This window comes from Gallus gallus, chromosome 8 (genome assembly GCF_016699485.2).
Source record: "Gallus gallus isolate bGalGal1 chromosome 8, bGalGal1.mat.broiler.GRCg7b, whole genome shotgun sequence".
Classification (NCBI taxonomy): domain Eukaryota; kingdom Metazoa; phylum Chordata; class Aves; order Galliformes; family Phasianidae; genus Gallus; species Gallus gallus.
In genome coordinates, this window is record NC_052539.1 from 12148500 (window position 1) to 12168945 (window position 20446).

Below are 20446 nucleotides of genomic sequence, written 5' to 3' on the forward strand. Positions count from 1 at the left end.
TGAGCGGGGCTCTCCGAGATCACTGGGGGGCTCTGGGCCACCCGCTGGTAGCCGCTCACCGGGGTGCTGGGGGAAAGCGGTGGTCTCTGCAAAATGTTGAGTCCTGTGTTGAGCTTAGGAGAAGAAGCTACTGGTTTGTTTCCTAGGAAGCCTCAGTGAGTGTCTCAGCATGGACTGTGTGCCCTTTGTTCCTCTGCTCTGGGCCCGTCTCACTGTTGCATGCCCCAGCCACAAAACCAAAACTTACTCCTGGACCCTCACATGCTCTGGGCGGCCCTTCTGTTGGTGGCCGGTCTGGGGTCCAGTCCTCTCCCTGATGTCAAAATTGGAGGTGACTTTGGCGTTTACTCGGACACGTTAGCACCATGTCACATGAAAAAGAATGTGGGGGAAGAATAGCCAAACGTTTAAAAATGGTAAAGCTGCAGAAAGTTAAACATCAGGCTCAAGGGATGCCGAAGCTGCTACAGTTCCTCAGCAATTTCCCTTAAGCACAGCTGTTTCTGGCCAGTCTTCATTCTGGGGCTGTACGTGTTTTCCCCGCAGCCTCTCCTGCATCTCTCATAGGGTAGTTCTCTGGAAACACACGAGGTGAGCAGAGCAGGGCTGTGTGGCAGCTGGGGCTCGCAGTGAGCAGCAGGCCAAGGCAAGGCTGTGACGGTCAGCAGTGCTGCCCTGTGAGATGGGTCTGTGCTGCACTTGGGGGCACAGCACTGGAACCCACACTGGCATAGCACAGAGCGGTGCCCTGCTGGTGGGCTCAGCCCAAAGTGAGGGGGAACTCTGCTGTGAATTCCTTTGCAGGTCCTCTAGCAGGCAGGCGTGGTGCAGTGTTCTGTCCCGCGGTTCCCAAGCTGTCAAATTAGAAAAGCAAAACCTGTAATCATATGAAGGTCTTTCCAAAACCACTCATTTGTATAACACCCCAAGCAGTTGGTGAGGATGTTCATGTCATGCTTCTCAATGGAATCTTGAGCTACAGATTTAAAGAGAGGGAAAATGAACACCGAATATTCACTGAGCCGTGTTAGGGAGAAATAGGGTATGCATATGTATTCAATGTATAGTAAGACATCTCTATGTTTGAAGGAAAAATAAAAAAGAGAACAGACATCAGCCGGAGGGCAGCGTGCGGGGCCGCGCGGAGAGTGGCGTGCTTGCAGGAGGCCAAGAGGCGCTGTACCGCGCTGGCCACCAGGGGGAGCTAGAGCTGTGCCCCGCCCGGCTCTGCGGCGTGCGGCCGCGCTCCCACCGCCTGCCCGTCTGTCTCCTGCAGTCCGTGCTGCTCCTTCCCGGTCTCCGGCTGCCCTCACGTACCAGCTGCTGATTGGAAACCGGTATCGCGAGGTTACTCCCCTTTCTAATCGGTTCTTCATACGCCAGCAATAAGGCGGGGGCAGTCTTCTGACTGCTGCTCCGCAGAGGTGATGGATGAGCGTTGTGCCCTCTGTAGTCTTGTTTTTATTCTGCTGTTTTTAAGTGCCAGAGATGCGCCGTGTTTCTGAATGAAGCACCCGCGGCCTGTAAAATGCCACATTTTTAATGTGTTTGTATTTAAATTCAGGTGTTATACTCGTGAGGCAGTAACGGAATAAAAGGAAACTTAGCAAGGACCAGAAATGCAGACGGCATGCGTTAGGGATGATAAATAAGAGACAGCAGTCAAAAAAGTATAAAACTGATCTACTGCAGTCCTGAATACTAAGGCTGTCATCTCCATCATACTAATTTTTCAAAGTTTTACCATTCTCTTGGGTTCTTTATTTCTGTTGGACAGAAATCTCAGAATATGCTTTAATTGGATTTTTTTTTTCTTTTTATAGCTTCTTATTACCTCATTAATCACGCTTAATAAGACGTATTTTTAGATCGCTCAGTGGTGGTGCTTAGCTTTCTGTGCTTTACATTTGAGGTACCAGTCTGTGCAAAAAGGGCATTTGTTGTCCTTAGCTCTGGGAAAGCAGGCACTGCAGCAAGAGTCCCTTGGAGACTTTCCTGCCCTCACCAGCACCTGCCCACCCCACACCTACCCCAGCTGTGCCTAACTAATGGGAGGGCCTACAAAACCTAGCCGTGGCTTCAGGGCATCCTCCCTTCCCCTGCAAGGCCCAGCTGCCAGCACTTCTCTACCCTGCAGGATTTAGCAAACAGAGTTCTTTACAGACTCAAGAATTTGTCACTGATTTTCTGGTGTAGGACCAGAGACAACTGTAAACAGCTGAATATTTGAGATACTGTGGGAGCACAAACACAGAGCTACACCCAGCAGAGGCTATTCACACATTTCTCATGTGCTGTTATTTCAAAAGTCCATTGCTGTAGATCTTGGTTATTACTTGTTTCTGTATGCCTGGGTACACGTGTGTGCCTGGGTTGTGTGTGTGTAACCACAGATATCCTTCCCTGAGTTAGGTCTTGATAATAATTAAAGATCGATATGTCAGAAGTCTTCATGCCGTGAATGTTATTGCCCCACTAGCTATTGCACTGAGACCATGCTCAGCAATATTTTGGTAAGGAAATGTTACTATATTGTAAAATGCAGTGCTTTCTAAGTAACTCTTCAGTTGTTGTGAACTAATGTGAAATGTTCTGGGCCCTCCTACTGGGGAACACCGAGTGCAGCACTCGCATGTGCCAGGGCGGAGCTGCAGTTGCCTCCAACTTTCATTTATTCAGTTAAGCTCGAAAAGCTGTTTTGTATTACAAAAATGTCAGTGTTGCATTGCTTGCATTTCCCCCTTTTCCTTGCTAAGAGTGTTGATCCTTGCTAGTAATCCCTTCCAGAGTTGCTCTTTCTTGAACAAATTACATTTACAAACACTGAAGCAGAACCGAGCTGTTCCTTTGCTCTCATGTGCAGGCTGCATGTGATCCCTTTAGGGCACAATACCACTTTGAAGGCACAATACCAACTAATGTTGACTTGTCGAGTTTTACCAAATGCACAGTGATATGGACGGGATTAAATCCTGTTTGATTTCCTCTCCTCCCTAGCCAGGCGGTGGGGGGTGCGGAGGGCTCACGGTGTTTTACGTTGTTCCACTGCTGAAGTGCAAATAATAAGCATATTAGTAAATCTGCTGACATCCAGCACCTTGGCACAAATGAGCGCAGTTTTCCAGGTCTGAAATGCCTTGTCAAGTAGAATTCTTGTCAGGGTTGTCTAATGTATAAGCAGAAGTCATTACGTTTACACCCAGAAGACAGTTTGATGGTGAATTAAGGGCTGACCTTCCTATCATACTGTTTATTAGAGCAGGCTTTACAGTAAGCTCCATATAATGGCTCAAAATCAGGTTAACTGTTTGTGTGCCACGCCTGAACTAGTGGTGGAGTCAGAGGGTTAAAGCTCTCGGGTAAGATGTGAGTGGCTCAGCTTTCCAACTGCATGCTGTGCTGTGGCTAAAAGGTAACTCTCACTCCTCTATTGCCTTATTGTTGCTGTTGTTACTATGCTAAGACTAGGAGGTGCTTTAATTGACATACTGTAAAATGCTTCTGTTGGTGGGTGAACACCAGGCTTGTTTATTTCAGAGACCATCGGTCGGTCTTTGTTTTCTGACTACCCAAAGGAAATTACAATTGAGTGTACTCATAATCACGTTATCTTTTTTTATAGCTGCAGATCATTTTTATGACATTGTAGATGTGCAAAGCCCTGATCGATACCTAGAGACTCGCTATCCTTTTAAGTTATGTGACTGTGCCAAATTTTAGACATGAAAATATTCCAGGTAAAGCGTTATTGAGTCTCATAATTTTTTACCACATCTAAAAACAGTTGCTGAGCTTCATTGGATGTGAAAGCATTGATTTTTTTGGTAATACTTTGAACTGCTGTCAGAGTTGGTCTGTTCTGATGTAGCATTATCTCTTCTATTGAAGGAATAGTTTCATTTTTCCAAATAATTGCTGTTCTTCTCATTTTTGATGAATAGTGTGTTCAGCAATCTATACTTTATGGCGTGAAATATTAGAGTGCCTCTGAGTCTGAAAGTATCCAAGAAATATATTAATACTTAACATACCTCTGAAGGTTTATCAGATTAATTTGATAAATATGTTGGAGTTCTTATCTTACTTTTCCTGATGTCGAGTTTGGGAACTCTGAACTTTTGGTAGAAGGGAGGAGATTAACACTGGGCCTCTGTTTTGCCTGTTTATGACCAGGTGTGGCCCTGTCTGCTAAGTAACTGGAAAGAAATGACAGCAACTGATAGGAATATTACGCATTTACAGATGTCTGCTTGTAACTGAAGTTGAAGAATGAAGTATCTGAGCTGTTGCAGTGCAGTCCACATGCTCTGCAAGTGCTCTGCAAGTCTGTGTGATCTGTGGCAAGAATCCCCTCATGTGGAAATGGGCTGAGCAAATTGATCCGGGCATTGCATCACAGGGGGCAGTAGGACTAACGGAATGCTGGAAGTCTGGTACAGAAGTCTTTTTGGCCAGAAATTGGTGGAGAATCACACTGTCTGTAGTGGCCTCACCTTCTGGCACCATCAGCCAGGAGCTGGGTAGCAGTGCAGCCACCAGCTGCTGTCAGGAGCCCCGAGGTCTGCTGGCATCCATGGCATTGCATCCTGCTGCTGCAGCTGGGGAAGCTTCTCAGCCTTCTATGGGTGCTACTTGCCTGTGCTTGGACAGCTAAACCCTGGGTGCTGCATTATCATAAAGGACAGTGTCTCAGGGTCATCCTTGGCAAAGTATGTCCCTTTTTGTCCTACAGAGATCAGAAAATGTAAAAAAAACTATCAGTGCAGAGGTAGAAGTATAGGTCTGAATGGTGGATTGTGACCTAGAGGGAAGAATGCAAACAGTGCAGCCGCAGAGAGGAATTTTAAAGCATGTATGTGAGACTGCCAAAATGAAAATTGCAGCTGAAAGAACTGAGCCAGCAGTCTAACTACAATCGATATCTAGATTAAGTAAACAATTACAGCCTGCCAGGAGAACTGAAGCATCTTCAGGTGTAAATTCTGGTTTATTTAGTGGATACCTTTTTTGCCATTTATGAAGAGTACAATAGGGTTGTTTTTTTATTTACGTCTTTTTGCAGTCTGCAAGACAAAGGCAGTGTCAGTTTGTTACTTACTCCTTGCAAAGAACTGATACAAGCCAGTTAATAGTTGAGCTTATTTTGAATATCTGGATACCAGTGAGTTACAGAAGTGACCAAAATAAGTACATCCATTATAAGTAGATGTGATTAGAGAATGTTAGAGAAGCAGGCGTGGGAATAAGTAAAACATGTAACGGGGTAATATTAGAGTACTTTGTGAATGCTGACCTTGCCCAGCATAGGCCCTAGAATGGAAACAATTGTGTTTGCAACATTTTAGAAGTTTTCTTATCAAATATTAAGACGTGGAAAAGCTCTTGCAAGTTAACTTGGCAGTTGGTCTAGAATATACTTTTTCTCCTTGCAAGGTTTGCAATAATGTTTCTAAATAGCTCAAAATTATTTCAATGCCATTAACATATATGCTTAACTCCAAAACAGAGCCAAGACAGATTTGTAGATGAAAGAATATTTCTTACGTTTCAGCTCAATCTCTCACCACTTACTTAGGGAAAACATGAAACCAATAGCATAGTAGGCAACTGTTCTAACATCATTCCCTTATTTTGTATTTAAGTGTGCCAAAATAGCTTCATGCTTTAAAAATATCGGTTGGTCCTTGTGGACAGAGAAGCGCCAGACAGTATTTGTGTCCTTCTGTTCAGAACAAATGAATTACAAAGACTGGCTACTCCCTGGTCTCTCACCACTGTGTGTGTTGCCTAGGATTAGCTGAGGCATGTGATGTACCTGGGGGGAATGCCTTATACTGAGATGTAGCAAAGAACACAAGAAAACGGAAAAGAAGGCTTCACTAATTTTGTAGCCCCGTGAAGAAAATTATCCCATTTTATTTCCTCTCAGCATGGTGGTTTTACTGTGAAGGATTTGGGAGACTTTCTGTCAAGTACTGAGAGGCACCAGTGCCAAATGCTAGAAAAGAGTAGCTGAGGAAACAAGTTAAATATCAAGGTTTTATGCCACGACATCATTCAGGATGCAACGTGACTTTGTACAGTGTGGTCAGACTGCAGCTGTAAGAGTTCTAGACCAGATCAGGAAGGAAATATTTCAATAGATGCAATTTACGGTAGTGGTACAAACAGTCAGATGCTTCCTGCAGCTTGCTCTGATTTACTAGATGTCAGCAGTCCTCGACTGGGCCACGTAAATGAAGGACCAGATTTGCCTGTTTCTTACAGGGGAAACAATGGGATTAGATCCATATTTTCTTCAACTGATTTTGCACTTAGAGATGATGTGGTAGCAGAGCATTTGAGATGCTGACCCAGTGGATTTGCAACAGAACTTGTATTTTCTGTGAGATCTGTGGATGGAGTGAGGTGCCAAAGTACTGTGTTCTGGTGGGCTACAGCCATCTCTGTAGTTCTGCAGCACTGGCACTTATTTTCCACAGATAGAAAAAGTAAAAGCTCTTAGGCAAGATGAAACTGCAGGGAAGAGTAGGTGTACCTCCCAGCTCCTAGGAGTTAAATCCCTGCTATGTTGAATGAACTTGTACATGCATGAAAAGTCTCTGTATTCATCTTTCTCAGAAACATTTGCTGGATGGATGCTGTGGGAAGAGGAAGGAAGAAGTAGAGCTAGATAAGTCAGTTCTTCTTTGTTTAGGTGTATAATTGTGCTTTCCTTATCTGTGAATTAAAGCTGCATGTTTTTTGTTTTATTTTATTGAACTTCTAAAGCCAAAACAGATATTATAGGTTTTTTTTTTTTTTTTTTTTTTTTTTTTTTTTTTTTTTTTTCTGTGTGCTATCACTTTAGACAGCAAATGACTATCTACTAGATTGCAGCCTGTGGCCATATGTGCTACAGTAGTCGATTTGATGTTCTGTATGAAATTCCTATTTAAATTGACTTAATGATTTGTACTACCAAATTATTCACATTTCTATTTTGTATATGAAGCAGTCTAGAATTCAAGGCCAGTAACTGTTCTTGTTCTTATATGACATACATGAGGAAAACAGATATTTATTAAGCACAGCAATGGGCAGAGAACAATTGGTGGAAAGGGTTCATTTTCCTTATACATTTCTGAGGGGACTTCTAGGTTTGCTTAGTGAGGAGCTCTACTTTATACATCCTGGCTTCTCTTGAACCGATGGGCAAGCTCTGCTGATGCAGCACTCAGTAGCCAAGCACAGGGAAGCAATCACAGGTAAACTTGTCCGTTTGTGAATCAGCTGGGAATTGCTTCAACTTTTTATTGGGTTATAATAGCTGAGAAGTATCTTCACCTGAATTTGCACCTCTGAGCTTAAGAAAGCCATTCTGGCTGCCAGGATGAGTTATGTGAGATATAGGAGACTTCCGTTTGGTTCCTGGTCTTCCAAAGTATCTCCTATAATTCTTAGTTAGCCCCATGGTTTTTGTCTGAGGCCCTGTATGGATAAGGCAACTCAAGTGGTTTGGGTGTCGTGCTGGAGCACTACAAGCTCATCCTGGCCTTCAGCTATCCTCTCTGCTTGGTAGGAGCTATCAGGTAGATTGGAGCAAATCTCTTTAGCTATCTCTGTGCTTTCTTAGGGCTTAGGAACAACTTCTGACAAGATTCCTATGCTGTAGCAGAACCAATGCAAATTATTCATAAAGCAATGAAGAAACTGGCCTGAGGTTCCCTTGGGAACATGTGGCTGGTATATGGATGCCTTTTGCCTTTATCCTTAGTTTTACCTACACACCTGAATGCAAACACGCCTATAGATGTGGGGAAAGGAGGAAGAAGGAGATGGCCAAAACAAGCATGATAGCCATTAATTTAAATGCAGCTGAAAAAGTCTGAATAATCCTCTGGGTACTCATCCTATTAAAAAAGTATGATCTATTGAATAAAGCATTTCTTCTCATTATTTTTGTAGAATGGAAAAGCAGGTAATGTACAGTTCAGTACAGAAACTGAAGGAATGAGTCACCAGTAAAAGTATAGCCTGAAATGCTAATAGCTTTAAAACAAAATTATGCCCATTTAAAAACGAATCAGACAATTTTTAGGTAACTGACATTTGAGCGGAATGGATACAAATAATCTCACAATTGATCAAAACGTAAATAATGAAATATACTGCTGCATAGTGAGGAAGCTGAAAGTAAGGAAATAGCATTGGTAAACTGCTTTTGGAGATTGAGATTGACATAATTGGTAAAATGAGCCTGAAACTGAGAAATAGGAGTTCAGACAGCTTTTTGAACTGCCAAACCTACCTCTAGTAAACAGAAAAAGTGAGTTCAGATGTATTCCAGTGCTGACGGAGCTAGCTGTACACAGAAGCATGGAGAGCAAGAAGAGAAGAGAATGGCACAGATAGGAATGGTTGGGGAGGCCAGTCTGATCTAGCTCTTGCAGTTTCCGTGGATGGATTCCCTGTTCTGCCATTCCTGCACCGATGGGTGCACCCATGAGTCATAAGTGCCACCAGTGCATGTGGCATTTCTGCAGCTGAGCAGAAGCAGCCATTGTGTGTCTGGGAGGGCAGGGTTGGATGTTTGGAGAGACAAGTGCTGCACAAGCCAGATCTGTGAGTCAGGCTGTAGTTAGGTTCTGTAACCAGCAGAAGGATTTTGAGTAATCTGGATAAAATATGGTTATGGTCAGGAAAGAGTAATTTAAATGTTTTTATGCAAATAAGATGAGCTGGAGCAGCAAAATGCAGGGTGTTAGAAGCATTAGAAAAAGAGAGTGGGAAAACAGATCTGGAATGGGACATAGAAATCAAAGGATAGAATTGTGTGTTAATTTGTATGGTAGGTTAAAGAGTAACTAGTGTAGCTATTTTGTTTCAATGAAAAGCACTTTAAAATCAGAGGAGGATGGCTAGAAAAATTCTACTAATTTTGTGATTCTGTAGGGTACTCTTGGGCTGGATTTAGTTACCAAAAGGAATCTTTTTAAAACATGCTATGTTTTAATGTTTTATGCGTGTTTAAAGCATTGAATATGACCAGCAATTGTGACCAGATGGTTGGGCAGCCCTACACATGGGAGTACTCAACTTCTTCAGGATAGTTGGGAGAACAAACACTAATAATATTGTTTATTTCCACTGGTAATAGCTGACTGGCTTTGTTGTTTTGGATGGTGTTTTTTTTGTTTGTTTGTTTGTTTTTGTTTGTTTGTTTTTTCCCACTTTGCCATTTAGAGGTCAACTTTAATGTTTTACTTAAGTAATGACAATACTCTATGAAGAATGTATATTGTGTGATTCAGATGAAGTTAAGTGATAGGATCAAGACCAGTAGGTCTGTAGCTGAGGATTTCTGATCACACAGATGGATTTGGATGATTAAATCAATCCATGTAGGCAGCGCAGAAATATCTGGAACTTTCTTACTGAGAAGTTTGAAAACTATATGAAGTTAATACCCCAAACCAAAAAAATAAGGAAGCACTGCAGAAAAAAATACTCTTCACTGGACAAATAGCTATATAATAAAAATAAATGAACTGAATGAAATAAAGATTGCAAAAAAGTCTGTCTGCAAATAAATCTATGCAAAATAGGTAAAGAAGCATAGGAATAAGATGAATTGAACAAGCATCAAGCAGAACTACACCTTATCCTGGATATTGAGCATGATAGAATTACCCAGTCTTAAGTAAGTACTCACAGAAACAAACCACTAGGAAGAACATAGGAGCACTGTTCAGAAGGTGAGACCTAAAGAGTAAAAAAAATACTTTATTCTGTCCTCTGGAGCTGATGATATTGACTTTGGTGGAAAATGGAAGTTGTCTAATAGGGATGTGTCCACAGTCCTTAAAATAAAAATCATTGCAAGATGAGCTACAGAATGTGAAAATCTGGACATAGTGAGGGGCATTGATCAGCTGTTTCCTGGCCAGAAGGAAGAAAGGGCTGGCTCATGAACTCTCATACCTGATACGATATGACAGCAGATAAACAGTGATTAAGGAGAAGGAAATATGGTCTATGTGGTTATAGCTACATTAGTCTGTACTTGAGGTCTTAAAAGAAATGTTGAAGAGAATTCTTCCTATTCCACCAAAAGCATGGATTTTTTTTTTTAGATGAATTGCTTCCTATTTTACCACACCTGTGGGCTCAAACACTTCTTATCAAATTGTCCTTTGAGGTAATACTGGGCATCTTCTTTAAAGTGTTTGGAGCATGGATCAGTCTAGCACTACTGCTTAACTCCATGCCTGTAACTTAGTTTTGGTACAGAATAGGCAGATCAAGATTTGTACAAGCATGGATTTAAATTTTTACTTACAACTTTCTCATGTTGAGTACCCAGAGCTGAATTACAGAACACAAATGATGGAGTTTCTGTGAAATTCTCTTCCAGCTGATTTATGGATACAGCTAACTCTGCAAAATGATCTTAACTTTCTTCTGGAGAATGATCGAGAGATTACCAAGAAGGCATTTGAATCTACAAAGATTTTCCTGTAAGAATTGAGCTCACTATGTGAATCTCAAGTTTTATCCTGGAAAATAAGTGCTTTAAGCATTGTGCTGGCATGAAGCATATGTTAAGTTGTAAACAGCAAATTGTATAGAGGAAAAAAATATTTTTATTTAAGCAGTGCTATTGTAAATGAGGTGTAAAACCACAGCAGACCTTTCCCAGAAATGTTCCCTAATAAAAGTAATTCTTTCCTGACTGTCAAAACTAACAGCTTGACCAGAAGCATCTTAAATACCTTTCTCTGTACTAAATCCACTGGCACTGCGAGAAAAAATGGACAGTTAAAGACTTCAGCCAGATACCAGAACACAAGTGACTCTCACATTTCATGATATGGGCTCTTCCAGGCCTTTTGGGATAGTCCACTGGATTGAGGCCTGAGCAGTTCTTCGTGGAATTAAGATGAAAAGTGTGGGGCATTTTTAGAACATAAGTTATTTTACTGTTATAATTAGTGCTTACAGTGCACTGCTGAAAATAGAGCTGGAAGAGGACCATGCAATGAATAATATGTTTAAGCAATGCTGATAAATTAGAAATAAAACCTGGGAGTAGAAGTTGCTCATAGAAGCTTTTTAATCTTCCCGTATCCCCAAAATTAAATATCAAATTATTGGTAATTCCTGGCATCCTTTCCAGAAATGGAGTTCAGATACACTCATCAAAAGTGCTCATCATTAGAAGGGGTGATTGTGTCATCTACAATAGAATTATTGCACACCACTGGTATTTCTTGGCAGAATGACAAGTTCTCATTTGACATTGTGTAACCCCTGGGAAAGAGAGTCCTACCTTTCCGTGAATAATTCATCAGTGAGGTATCACACTGACTATTCCAGAGAAGTAATCCTTTCTTTCTGGGGAGAGGGGTACTAAGACCCTCTCCCCCTGCCCCCCCCCCCCCCCTTTTTTTTGGCATGTAGATTAATCCATGTTGTTTTCCAAAGGTTTCTGGAGCAGATCAGCTTTCTGAGAATGTTGGATTGTTTGGAATTAAACAAAAATGCTGATAAGGTCAGTCTTTCCCTCAGAAATCCAGCCAAGTAGCTGTTTAGTTAAAATGTGCTAGAATATAATTTCTAATGACAGGGTTGTACTGACATCATTAGCCATGGGCATACAGACCACATATTAAACACCTGCCAGACCTAAAATTGTCCAAGGCCTTTTTTCTGGAAAATGTTGCCTTTCGTATTTGATCGAACACTGAAGAACTCAACATGCACATGTGTGAACAAAGCAGCTGTGAGATGTTTACTATAAGTCTGCTTGTCCTATTTTTAAGTTACAAAAATTCTGGGTTTTCCATTTAGCTGGATGAACATTTCTACTGCAAATAACAAGCTTAAAAAGCATAAGTTGAAACATAAGACCCAGTATAACATATTCTTCTTATTTCAGGTAAGCCATTCTTAGGTCTCCTCTTTAAAGGCTCTACCATTGCATTTTTTTTTCCCTAAAATTGTATCAATAGCAGGTGTTCACTTTATTATTTTCTTATTCACTTCTAATATGTATTTTTCATGCCTTCTAGAAAAGGTTGGATATCATTTTAAAGCGTGTTCTTGATAACAGGCAGGCAAGGGCTGGATAAGCCATTCCTTTATTCGTATGTGCAATATCTTGGGTATTCGAAGGGCTCTTTAGTGATCCCTTCCTCTAAGAAGCTCAAATAATTCCTGGTATTTTATTAATCTGTCAGAGCAAGGGTTGCTTCTGAATTTATCTAGGTATTTCTGTCTGAAACTTCTGTGCAGCCTATGCTTCAAATTGCCAGCATTAAATCAACATAGTTTTCCTCCTCATTCTTCATCAATTTGTCATATAGATAAGCCCACTACCTGCACAAGCAATCTTCCATTATCCACTGTTCTTGCTAGTTTCTTCCATATACTTCCATCAACACCCACCGAGGCTTTTTACTCTCAAATACATTCTGCCTTTTTCTCTTTAGGTTTTTTAACTCCACTGCTTAAGATGATGTCTGCTGATAGCTAATGACTCTAAAAATTGAGCGTGTCATATGACTTATTTTCTTAGTGATATAGCTCAGTGATTTGGACTTTAGTCTCTTGCCATCATATAAAGGAAATAGGAAAAGAAAATGTAAGTCAGATTTTTATAAAGTACACAAGAGAAAAAATGTGTCTTGGTGACTTTCATTATTTTTTTTTCCTCATGGTAACTGTAGCATACACATTTCTAGTTACTGAAACTGTACGCAATGAAAATTTACCTGCTATGGGGAAGTAAATAAAGACACCTTACCCCCCCTTATGAAGTAGGGAGGAAGTGTCCTTCATTTTCAGGTTTTCACCTCCATGAAGTTTAATCATTATTCAGATTCCTGTTTCGTCGTGTATTTGCTTGTTCTTAATTGTGCTATTATGATATGTGTAAATGTAACCTCCATAACTTTTTTTATTTGCATCATAAAATGCTAAAGAATTTCTAAGGCCAGTATTATAATAAGCACTGTGTTTGAAAATATCATGCCTTGTTTTTCTCCATGCTGTATCGGCAGCAGAGTGCTATCGTCCATCCTGATTATTTCACTGTATCAATTAGGCAGCCAAGGAAGGAAGAAGAAAAGCAGCTGATATAGATTAGGTGACCTGTTGCAGATCATAACACACAACTTTGACAGAATGAGAAGGAGGTTCACAGCCAAACGTACTAAGTTTGAAGTCATCAGAAGTGTAACCTTCATTTTTAGGAATTGGCAGAAGTTTTACAATTGACTTGAATTGTGTTTTTATCCCATTTCTGCTTCTCTACATAAATAACTATTTACAGCAGCTATTGTAAACCTCATTAAATGTTTTTCAAAAAATACTATTTTTCAATTAGCTTCATAGTATTTTTTTTAAGTGTTAAAAAAAAAAAAAAGCACAGGAAGAAAATCTTTGCGAACACTGCTTTTCCTCCATTAGAGCACAAGCACAAGTCAAAAAGGGGCATATGCTTTTCATAGCGTTTAACCTGCAAGCGTGGCATGCTGGATACCAAAAAAAGATCTGTTAAGACTTTTTACAAGGAATGGACTTCTTTGCAAAGGAAAAGATTAGCAAAATCATCAAAACACCTGAAGAAAAATAAATTCAGAAATAAAGCAAATGGGGGACTAGTCTAGAAATTCCTGTAATTGTATAGAGTGTTTGCATATAAATACTTTAAAGGAAATATTTCCTCTTTCAAAACAGACAGAAGCTGCTGATTCTCTCTGCTTCCTTATTGCTGCTGCGGGTGCCCCAGGCTTTTTCCTCTAGTGCAGCTGTGCTCTGCTGAAATAAATGGCACTTCCTGGGGGGCTGCATCTTTAGTTACTGGTACAAGAGTCACTATAATGTGCACTGAGATATTTCAATAATGCTTTCAAATGGCTATTAAAACACAACACTGAATAATAAAATCACATGGTTGCAGACAGAGCTACCAGTGACACAGCTACCTACAAATTATTCCCTTCAAAGAGGAGCTAGTAGAAAAATTGTACAGCAGCACAGAAAAGCATAAAAGCCCAGATGCGCAGTGGTGTGGTCTCACTGCTGGCTGCCTCTTCTTCCCAGCTCCCTCCCTCTTTTCTGTTTTGATTTACATTCTTCAAAGTACAGAGTTCTCACAGCTCAGCTCATCTATTGCCTCTCATTAAGAATAATCATTCATGCCTAGCAGTACAAAGTCTGGAAAAGCAAATTCAAAATATACCAATGTCTTCAAGCTGATCCAAGTTATTTCCTATACAAAGTGAAATGATATTGAAGAACTGTAGCAAAGAGTTCCCTTCACTTTCCTAACATCCAGCTGCAAATGGATCACATTGAAGTCGCTTCTGATGCAGTAGGTTGTTAGCTTCTCAGGGCTGGGACACATGGGGCTCATCTACCAGGGGCTTTGCAACAGATGAGGATGTTGATCTTAAAAGCATTTGGAGACAAATTCCCTGGCTCTGAGTGCTTTGTATGTCGAGTAGGATACCAGTGTATTAAGGCAACAATATTATGAGTGGAGAGCAATGCATACCTCTTAGGGCAATTAAATGGATCTTAAAGTTCTGCTGGGTGGTTGGAAACAGAGCCCTACAGTGGCTAACACTACCTGGCCCTGGGCTTTTTTTCTTTAAATTTTTAATTTTACTTTTGCTAATTCTACCCTTAAGTACATCTTGCATTTTGTCACTTTTATTTTTTTCATCTGAGCAGCTAGGCTTGTCACCCTGGGCCCATGAAGATAATGGAAGCGATATCTATAATGTGAACAGGAAAATATAACACTTTAAAGATGAGCATTTTTCCAAGCAGACTCTGTATATTCACACCATATTAGAATTTAGTCTCTTTCCACTACTAACCAGGACCACCTTGTTAAATGCCATATTCTAGAATCAGAGAATCACCAAGGTTGGAAAAGCCCTCTAAGATCATCCAGTCCAACTGTCCACCTGGAGGATCCTTTCCCAGCCAGTGCTCTTCAGCCAGCTGTCCTTAAAGAGAAAGCAGACACAGATCTTGTGTTTATACCCTCTCCACATGAAAGTAATTTCTACTACATTCTTCACTGTACTTCTCACAGAGTATGTAATATCTGCTTGATTTTACCAAGACCATAGATTTGTACTGCATTGTTTCTATTGTTCATAACATTTGCCCAATGATTAAATCTTCTGATTTTTTTTTCTGTGATAGGATTTCAGTCTCATCTTGCATTTTTGATGATTTATTTTATTTTCAGAACTGTCAGAATTTGTACTAGGTACTTTGGCACTTGGCCTATTTAATGGCCAGTTTATTTGGGAAGAATTCCAGTTATCTCATATATATTTTCAGCATGTTTCTGAAAACAGTCTTCGTCTCCACACTATTTGAGAAAATCAGTAATTGAAACATGAACTATGTGCTACTTTGGTAGAAAGTATTTTCTGGTTTTGTTTTCTGCTTGGGGAGGAATCAAATTCCAGCTAGAATGGCCATTTATTCTCCCTCTGTATTTTATTTCTGGTAGGTTGTTCTACAGACCTGAAGGATAGTGTTAAAGCTTCCTGAACACATCCAGATACTTTTACATGTACGTGCTCTGCAGATATGTAGAGTTGCCAGAATAAAATATTTGTAATTTAAAGAATTTTAATTTCCTTAAAGCTTGGATAGGATTTTGAAGTGTCAGAGAAGAAATGTCTGCATTTACCTTCAACTGATTCTTTGCAGTAGTGGAAGGAAATGATCCTCGTAAAGATGTCTGGGAAAAATAGTTTTCTTTGATTCTTTAGTAGCTTAAATGCATTGCTTAATTTCACCTGTTTCTGTGAATTTGTGCGTGTGAATACAGCAGAATTAACATGTTTGGCAAAGTTAAGAGCTGCTGTAAAAAAGACGGTAGATAGTTACTCAAATTCAGCATAATTGAGATTAGAGATGCAAACAACTGCTCTTGGTATTGATAGCTGTACCTGATGTTCTTTTGATGATTTGTGTCATTTTGAAAATACATGATTTTCAAGATGAAGCCTTTTATTGAGCTGTCAAAATCTTACAGTTCAGATTTCAGAAATAATCAAATTACACCTTATATACTTAACTAGAGAGACTGTGGTTTTTCACATGCAGCATTGCACTCAGCACAAAAACAAATGCTAATGTGACTATCTGTACAGGACCAAACTTTAACTGAGATCTGGGGTGTTGCCATGGCAATTCCAATTGTTGGGAAAAAAAATCCCTTTTGTGCTTCTTTCTGACATTATATTGCAAAATGATGATTATGAAGAAACATGCAACCCAAAAGGGGGAAAATTCTCCTTTTGAAGATGTAAAGCATACTTTCTATCCCATTTACTTTTTGTGAAAGTCTAAGTATGTACCCAGATTGCTATAAGCTCTGTTTTTTAAAGATTCAGATACATTTTTATTTTTCAAACTGCCATAAGACATAAAACAGAATGTTATTCCTCCCAAATGTAATAATCTACAGCATAGGAAACTCCTAGACATATATGCCTATGCAAAATATCAATTTCTATTATGTTATACTGCAGACGTGGACGTTTCTGTTACGTAACAATGCTGCCTACATTAGCTGAAACATCTAAAATACAAAACTTGCCTATGTTATTTATCATCTATATAAAATATAACTAGAATAGCTTGTAACAGTCAATAGATTAATCATTTCTGTTTCCAATTATAAAACTGTTTTTCTACCGATACATCTCACTATGAGAAAATTGATATGGCTATTACCTATTCCTTGCTAAATCGATATAAAACAAGCTTTACATTAAACAAACAAACAAAAAAACCTACCAAACACACACACAAAATGCGCACATGCACACAAAACCCAATGCACAGCAATGCTTCAAAAGAGAAACAAATGAAAGCATACAGATAGGATTTGGTTTGCACTGTAGTTCACACTGAAGTTTACTGTACATTCCTTTATGTGGGGAATGCATAAAATGGGAAACGTTTCCAGAAGAGAACTAATTCTCGCAGTGCTGCATTGCTGCTTTATAAATAAATCATTGTCTTTTCTATATTGATCACTGGAACAATCTAGTCGAAGAATGCTGACTTAGTGAAGCCCTTCTTGGCATGTTGGATTGAGAGAAAAATCCTAGTAAGTGGGACCCAGCAGTGGAGAAGAGGGCAAAGCCCACGCTGGGTAGAGATCAGGTTTGATACATTAATACCGGCTGTTGATTTATTTCTTACATCCAAAAAACCCTGACAAAGAAGCCGATTTCTACCAGCATGTCTTTCTTTCTTTCTATTCATAAGATCATTCATCAGAGGAGTACTAAATACAATACTGGTTGCAATTGATTAATGCTGAAGATCTGTGTATAATATATTCCAAATTTTTTTGTAGGACATAACAACACATTCCAAATTTAATCCTCACTTTTTATGATCTCAATAATGATATTTTTTGTGTTGAGAAATAAAGGCTCAATTCATTCAGGAAAATGTTAGTTTAGTTAGTAGACTCGTCTGGAAAATCAGTGCAAACTGCAAACTGAGGTGAAATCTGAATTTTGTTTGGTTATCTTAAAGATCACAGCTTGCCAGTCTGACAACTTTGTGATGTCAGATTGTCCTGATTTGTCAAGATTGCTAGTATCAGGCCCTAAGGCTTTTCTGGGAGGAAGAATAACCTGTTACAGCAGTGAGCTGAGAAATACTTTTTCTATGTGTCTGACCATTGTTATCAGTATTACATTTTAAAGGTGTATACCTAATAGAACATGGCTTTTACCAAATCCTGTAGTAGGTTTCCCTCTCAAAACTACGCTCACAATGTCCTTATCCAGAAATTTCAGCTAGTTCTAGAATATGCATTTCTTCCTTTTGATACTGGTAGATATGGGACTGTGTTGATGACAGAAAGTTCAGGGCCATGGTGATGCATAGGTTTTTGGGCATGTTGTTGTCATGTTACTTTTTCTGTTTCCCATCAATTATAAAATACTTCCAGGATGCAGGTTTGTAAAATAGAGTTATTTATTCTGCTGCGTGTTTTGTCTCAAATGTGGCAATTGGAGGCAGCACATGCTAATAGCATCCTCCCCCAGTGTGTGGCTGGCTAGGTGGTAAAAAGCCAAGTATTAACGAGCTTTCTTGGATACAGTAGAGGCACACGGTGTCAAGCAGAAGAGCTCAATGTGAGGGACTGCAAAGCTGAGCCAGGAGGTGAGCTGAACCCTGATGTGATGAGGGGCAGCTGGGGCCTGCCAGGACCGCTCTCTGCTGAACATCCCCAGCTGGCCCCAAACTTCCCCAACCTGAGCAGTAAATCAGGAGCAAAAGGAGTTTAGAAAGCAAATCTGGAGGTAGAGGAACAGACCAAGCCTGCCTTGTTGCTGTCATGGCAAAAGCACCTGGCACAGCCCTTGCTTTCAGTGACCAGTAGCATAGGCGTGCCCTGCCTTTTCCCAGTGCCCAAGTGGTGGTCCTTCTGTGCCTCCTGCCAGCGTGTTGAGACACCTACCACCGTACTGGATGGAATAAGTGGTGATTTACTTAGTTATATGGAACAATGCAATCTTTTAAACAAACAGACTGACGAGCACAGCGTTGTTACCTATTTATTGACCGTCTCCATCTTCCAGCCGAAGCGGGGAGTCCGACCGCTGACCACTAGATGACACTGTTGTATAAGGCCGTGCTCAGTACTAATTGCTTTAACAATAACTAATTTACTTAGGGAACACGTATGTGTATAATTAGGAGTCATCAATGTCTTTCTTTTAAAATAAAATAAGTTTACCATACCCAATTAGATATTTCGTAAAAGATGAATTTCATTCTAATTGAGTAAAGCTATGCTACTTGTTTAAAATACAGCAAAGGGTTTATCTGTATCTACTTTCACTGTTTCCATGTTTTTTTAGTTCTTGCAATAAATGGATCTGATTACACCATTCAAATCGATGCTCTCTCAAACTGCTATGACATAAATGATTGTTCTGTCATTGGGATTTTACTGCCATTGTTTTCTGCATGTGAGGTTTGTTTGTGATCTCTCCCTTAAATCTCATTCTGTCTTTCCCCCTCCTCCCGACTGTGATCTTGAATCTGCATGTTCTTTCCATCAAGACTGAAGTAATCTATTTAAAGAGCCAACCACTGCCACCCTGCAGGACTAGACCCTGGTCACAGTACCGCAGGCTTCCAGGCAGCACCCATCAGCAATCCCTAGTGAATGAACAAGCTCCAAAATGTCCGTTGTGTGAGGGGTTTCTTTAAAAGCTCAGATTTCCCATAGCTGAGTGTTGCCCATGGAAAATCTGGTTTGTACAGACGTCAGACTAAATTCAGCCTAGGTGAAATGCAAATTTGATGCTTTTCTACAGGAAGATTGCCTTTAAGCTTCTGTATGAACTCAGAAGGATCAGCTAGGCAGTGCCACACCCAGTGTGGGCAAGGCTTACATCCCTTCCCAAGGAAATTTCATTAATGCCAGAATTTGCTTTAGCAGGTGAGTTCTGGATATCCCCACCAAAATGCCGTGTCATTGCCCATATCAGGGCTATGCTCTCTTTACAGTTCCTTCAGGTCAGTAGGAGATTTGAGACAGGTGATGTTTGCATCAGCCATGGTGACTCCAGGCAGGGCACCACCACTTTCGCCTCGTGGCTATTCCTGTCAGTTCATTCTTGCGACTGCTTGAGCAGAGCTTGTCTATTAAATCCTGATGGCATTTTTTAAATTAATTTCAATTATTTTCTGGGAAAAAAATCTACTCCTGCAACGAAATAATGACAAAGTCATCTTAGAATAATTTTCAGAATATGGTTTATAACTACACAGTACTTCAGAAGTAGCTTGACTATTATCCTATTTGTGCAGTGCTTTTTCTGCTATCCCTGTATCTCATATGCAAGATTAAGGGCTATTATATTAAGTCACATCTCTGTCTTATTTATTGAAGTGTTGTTCTGCTAAATAAGGGATCTCAGCAATGATTTGAGCTGGCTAAAAACCTGTGCTTGGAAATTATCTTTCAGCAAAAGGTTTTCAACAAGCTCCATTTTTGAAGCTAAAGTACTTGAATTCCCAATGACCAAATTCATTAAAATATAAATTAGCCTAAAGAAACAGATGAATTACAATGGAGTATTTGCATATCATATTTGGTGTGAATGTAACAGTTTCTTCATGTAGACTAACAGCTACTACAATCTTCAGAACCCTACGATTGAGTAAATGGCTATGGGGAGAATAAAGAAGGAAAGAGGACAAGGGTGGAAACTATTTGTACTAAAGAATATTGCATAATTTTGCAGTCAGAATTAAAGCCTATTTTAAACCAGGTTCCTCAACTAAGGTGTATCTTATCTAATCAGTCAGCATCAGAGGTATATGCATGTCACAGTGTTCCAACACTGAAGGAAATTCAAGGAAATAAATGTCATGTTTTGATTGTATT